Below are 6427 nucleotides of genomic sequence, written 5' to 3'. Positions count from 1 at the left end.
ACTGTGCTGACCTGTCAGTTGTTAGATGGCGTTAGGTTCCCCCTAGTGTTTATGTTCAGTACTGCATCTGTAATTTCTTACTTCCTGTTGTTTACATTATGCATTTCCTACCTACCAACCTGTTGAAGGCTGTATGTGAATGAGCTCCGCCTGAATTCAATTGTTAGACACCTAAGAGTGGAACTATCAGTAAGTACACCTTTGTAAAAGTTGTTTAAGGACATTTCTTTCTAGAAGGTTGTCATAAAAATGCTCGATTTTAGTTCTTGAGAGATCGCTATTAACACACAGAGGTCTAATTGCCCTTCAGAGGGCAATTTGACATGTCTCCAAAAACAAATCTGTGAGTTTTTGTCATTGAAACACATAAGGTACACCATTAGAAACCTCAGACCTTCCAGATTTCATATATATATATATTAAATAAATTATATAGCTGGCCCAATTTAAAGAAAGTGAAAAGAAATCTTCGCATATTCTGTACTCTCTGCCTGTAGCAGCCACACCTATAGCTATTCATATGTAAAGTACCGGTGCTTGAGTGGCTATTCAGAGGTGACAACACGCCCCTTTCAGCTAGGGTAAACACAGCCATACAGCTCACTAGTCAATACACCAACTGAGGAATTTGCAGAAGACGTAGAGTTACAGGGGGGTTGGGGCTATCAGATCACATGGGGATTGACAAGGGGGTGTGTGCCATTAGAGGTTTGTTCACACCTATCTCATTAGTATTCAAATGAGACAGGCAGTGGCAGTGACGTAGTCTTTTTTGCATTTTGTATGAAAACAGCAAAACATTTCTAAATGCCCTTTCCACTTTTATGCTGCCAACAGATTTGTTTACAAGATTCAAACTTCAAAAGTCTTGGCTAGATATATTTATTTTGTGTTTTCATGAACTTTTTGAAGACCTCTGAAACCTGTTTTTTTGTACAGTTGTGTTTATACTCAATTTAAATAAAACATGTTTGTATGACATCCAATTTTCTTTCAGATTATTTCTTGTCAGGCTTTTCACAATACAACCATATATTCCACTTTTGCATAGATGTTTACTGTTAGTTGAAAATACTTGAAAATGTCAGGGTGGTGCAAGCAGCCTAAAAGCCTCTGAAAGGGCTAGACTCAGACTTAATATGTGAAGACCAACTGTGCCTACTCCTTTTTAGTATCCTGTAAAGAAGAAACTATTTTACCGTGTGGCATTCAATGTATTTGTTATGTAGGCTAAGCCTAATATTTTGTACCCTTTATTGTTGTGTTTCAGTTTTACAAAATTATTAAGATTCAGCAACTTCACTAAACCTCACAAACTGGAAACACGCTTCGAGTCTTAATTCTTTGTTCGCTATCTGTCAAGAATACTCCAGTATTGCCGGGACAGAATAGTAAAATGATAACCACTGTAAAAGGATAAGCAGTTGAACAACAGTGAACAGCACAGCAGAAGCATACAAGATGAGCCAACTGGGTCAAGAGGAACGTCAGTCTCAGTTGGAGACAAGATCTCATACCTCAGGTTCAACTTCACACAAATCCTCCAGATCATCAACCAGGACATCATCCAGCATAGCTGCAACAAGAGCCAGAGCTAAGGCTGAAGCAGCAAAAACTAAAGTATCATTTGCAGAGAAGGAGGCAGCAATGATAAGAGAAAGGGCTGAAAAGGAGGCAGCGATGATGAGAGAAAGGGCGGAAATAGATGCATGTCTTCATGTGTTAGAGCAAGAGAAAGAAGCAGCTGCAGCATCAACAGAGGCAGCTGTCTATGAAGAAGCAGCAGCAGAGCTCGAACAAAGACAAAGCAACGATCTTGTTGAGCTACAGGATCTAGCTCTTTATGATCCAATGACACGCACAGAAGACTATGTCGAAACCCAGCCATTCGATGCTCATCCACCACGATCGCCATCAGCCCCTAGCCCACAGCAATTAATTGTTCAGCATACACCAGTGACCTTTCGACCCCCCAGCCACAAAGACCAAGATTCACTGTACGAATCTTTCGTGGAGGGAAATGAACTCAGAGGCACGACTACTCTGCCCTACAAAGGCAAAGAGCAGTATGTGCATTTTCTTTTTTTTTTTAATGCTTTGCAGAAATGGAAAGTGCACGGTCAGCTCTTCAATCTCTTAAAATTTCAAGTTGTTCTGTAAACAGTTTCATGTAAATATTTGAGATTTTAGTTTGCGTTGAAAAATAGGCTAAAACCAAGCCAAAGTGCAGTATGGTGTTTTTGTTGCAGTTTGCCTATTCTTTTACTGCTGTTTGCCTTAGTTTCAGTCATTTGCTGCAGTCTGCCTTGGTTTACCTTGCCCTAGCCTTTGTTATTATATATTTTGAAAAGGGGCTTCTTGTAGTTAGTAGTTTGCAGCAGGGTAGTGTTGGTAGTTTGCAGTGTGTGTCATGATTATGTTAATCATGATTAATAATGCTAATGAGTGTGTTTACACTTTCTATGCAGAGCCAAACAACACCCAATGCTAATCGCGATTGCTAATAACTCACTAATCACTCACTCTATCTGCTAACCAATACACTTTCTAGACACTCCCAAGCAGCACAAACTTAAGACATCCCATTCTAAAATTGTTCATGATTGCATGTTTGTATGTTTACAAGGATTAGGGAAGAAAATGATCAAAGATCAAAGAAGATGCTAATCGCAATTGCTAACGGCTGAGTGTAGCCTTTATTAGCAGTAGGCCTAAAAATCTGTAAAATACACAATTGTTCCATTGCTTAAGCATCACGGAACATTTTTACATAAAAAAAATATGGTCAGTGCCTACTGATTTTCCCATAAAAAGAGTAATTATGGTCATCATTCATACGGCAATATCTGCTTGTGTAATTTTAAGCTGTAGGCTAATACAAAGGCAAAATGCAGTATAGCCTATAAAATTGCCAAATTGTGGAAACATTTAATAAAAAATATATGGGTGTGTTCAAATCACTTTAATCTATGTAATTACAAATGTTGGTGTTAACCCTATCGCGCCGGATGCATCATATATGTCTCATCAAATTCAAAGCCCTCTCCACGCTGACACAAAAAAAAATCGATCTGAAAAACATCCTGCGTGTCATTTCCAAACGTCCTGCAGTACGCGGAAACCGCCACAAGAGAGCAGCGGTCGACAACAAGTTGACCACAGCTCGGCGAAAAACAGGAAAATGGGGTAGAAGCGGTTTCCCTGACCAACGCTGAGATTTCGTCAAATTGCATAAGGTTTGTGTACAAATTTCCGAAATATAACTCTACATCCTTTAATTTGAACACCTGCTTTGTGCAATTAAGCAAGGAAGAGTTTATATTTTTACACCGTGTTGCAGAGAGATCGTGCTTAAACTGATGAGACATATAAGCACCATCCGGCGGTGGCAGGAAGTCAGCCATCAATGCATTTGCTCCATAGGGAAACTTACAAAGCACACCACGACGATCGTTTAACAAAACACACAAGTTGTTTTACTTCAAGACAAAGATATTGCCTTAAGAAACAGGTTTTACTTGCAATTTTGAAAATGTAATGCAAAATGTTGAAATTATGATCTCGTAAAAAATGCATTGAAGTGAATGGAGAAATGGTCCAATTGTAGTAATGGACCCATATATTCAAATTACACATCAAAAATGAATAATGATCTATATTACACTCATAAATAGGTTGTTGAGCATTGGATCAGCTATGTTTTTACATAGATTTTAAAAAATTACCCAACCAGGCTGTGGGAAATGTAAAATATGGTCCTGCTAAAACAAGGATAGGCTTAAAAAAATGGCAGGATCTCACTAAATATTTAAAGATAATCCTCAAATTAAATTGTCTGACAACTTTTTTAAATTAAAAAAAAAGTTGTAAATGCATTAAAAGTCATTTTTCAATGGTCATGAAATTGGAATTTTCATTCATTAAAAGCCTGATGCATCATATATGATGCATTAAATATCTCAGCGACCTTAACAAAATTTTGAATTTTTTTTTTACATTTCTTATAAGGGACCAATATTGAAGCAAATTCCAAAAAATTAGAATTTTCTCTCATTGCTTTCATGGTTCAGGTTTCACAGGGTTAAATAGGCCTATGAGTAAAAAGTTGTGTAAAGAAAACACAAAAAGCAGTTTTTCTCATTTTGGGTTTTTTGCACTTACTGCTCTTTGCCTTTATAGGACAGTTCTGGTCGCCATGCTTCTCATTCTGCCCCAGAGACATTTTTCCAAAGCAGGAAAATTCACCTGTTCCTCCTGACATTAAAATGAAAGACACAGCACTTAACCCCCCAGCCTCTCATGCCTACCAGGGTGACAAATGCTCACCTCAAAACTCATAAACCCATGTCTTGGCCCAGTATCTCATGAGAAGAGAGATAGTGAGCTCAGGACTGGTGGTCATGGGACATGGTATGGGAGCGTTTGGAGGAAGCCCAGAGGTGATTGAAGACGCCTTAATAAAAAGACTGGATGCCTTTCCTGTTATCTCCAACAATGACACACACAAGCTGAGAGAGTTAGGCGACTTGTTGAAAGAGCTACAAGGTGCAAAGGCAGAGGGGTTCCTACCTGGACTCATGTACCTCGATACAGCTAGAGGGGTGAATCCTATCGTTGAAAAGCTTCCCTTCTCACTACGAGAACGGTGGATGACACAGGGATCCAGATACAAGGAGCGGTATCACGTGCCTTTCCCGCCATTCAGCTACTTTGTTGAATTTGTATGTTCCCAGGCCAAGACTCGCAATGATCCCAGTTTCGCGTTCAACCTCTCCTCTACCCCCAGTCAACCCAAAGGTGAGAGAGACCAAAAGCACATCCACAAACCTGCACTGATAGTTAAGAAGACTGACGTCGCAGCCGCAGATGGGGTGTCTCAGGACAGCATGTCTTTGAAGACAGAACCAGACAAAGAATGCCCTATACATCACAAACCGCACCCGCTAACAAAATGCCGTGGCTTCCGACTAAAGCACCTGGATGAGAGGAAAGCCTACCTAAAGGAGAACTCGATCTGCTTCAGATGTTGTGCAAGCACTAGGCATATCGCCAAAGACTGCAAGACCACACTGCAATGCTCAGAGTGTGACAACGACATGCACATCTCAGCGATGCATCCTGGTCCAGCGCCGTGGTCACCTTATGGACAGGCTGAACACTCACTGGGGAATTACCACAGCGGGGAGCATGGTGGGGAGCAAAGCGGGGAGATTGGAGTTGCAGCACCCCCTGTTGTCAGCTCCAAATGCACAGAGATATGTGGCGACGCGCCCCAGCCTAGATCCTGTTCCAAGATCTGCCTGGTCAAAGTTTCACAGGCTGATAATCCAAGCATTTCTCACAAAGTATACGCTGTACTCGATGACCAAAGCAATCGATCCTTAGTGAAATCAGAGTTCTTCAGTCTGTTGGGCATTAACAGCAAGGCATCCCCTTACACGCTAAAAAAAAGTCTCGGGCAGAGTGGACACAGCTGGACGGAAAGCGACAAACATCATCGTGGAATCTCACTAAATTTCACTAAACCTCACAAACTGGAAACAGGCCTCGAGTCATAATTCTTTGTTCGCTATCTGTCAAGAATACTCCATTACTGCCGGGACAGAATAGGCTACTGTTAAAACAAATGTTGTTTCAGCAGTGAGCACAGTCCATGCACACGCCATGGCCCATGAAGTGTCCATCAGTAGTGCAGTCAGGGGGATCAGAAAACAACAAAATGCATCATGTCCTCCTTTCTCTCTGTGTGTAAATTGGGCCATCGTTTTTTTGTCTTTGTAAAATGCAGGTGAAAAGCAGTTAGTTACTTNCCCTAAATGTGACTGCGTGTGTGGCTGCGATGCAAGGACTTGCGGATGGCACAGCTCTACACGCATGCACAACAGTACGCATGGATCGGCTACTTTACACACACAGAGAGAGGGTGGATAAACAGTTGCACAGAGGAATAGGTACCTGTGCTTAAAGGGACACTTCACCCATTTTACATTAGGATCTCCATTGCTAGACACCCAGTCATACTTTTGAATGGTCTTGCAACAATCTCTCAATTCCCCCTGAGATAGGAGAAATCTGCATTCATCTCTTAACACTTCCTCCTACAATGATGTAAAAATCGTCATTTTGCATCATTGTAGGAGGAAGTGAAAGAGAGGTGGATTTCTGTTGAGAGTACAAGCCTTTCCCCCACCCTTTCAACCCCGCCCATAGGGGGTTGGACCTAATGCTCAAACAGACCTATCACAGATCAGTGTCCCAGTGCTTTTGAAATCACTGGCATTGAGGCTCCAGTAAGCAGTGTTGCCAGATTGGGCTGTTTCCTGACCAATTGGGGTGCTTGGGTAAAAATGGGTAAAAATGTCATTTTGCAAGAAAAGTCGCATTAGAATTGCAGTAGAATTTGGCGGGATTTAGTGCTTCCAGGCGG

Source organism: Engraulis encrasicolus, unplaced genomic scaffold (genome assembly GCF_034702125.1).
Source record: "Engraulis encrasicolus isolate BLACKSEA-1 unplaced genomic scaffold, IST_EnEncr_1.0 scaffold_99_np1212, whole genome shotgun sequence".
Classification (NCBI taxonomy): domain Eukaryota; kingdom Metazoa; phylum Chordata; class Actinopteri; order Clupeiformes; family Engraulidae; genus Engraulis; species Engraulis encrasicolus.
This window is presented reverse-complemented; position numbering follows the sequence as displayed.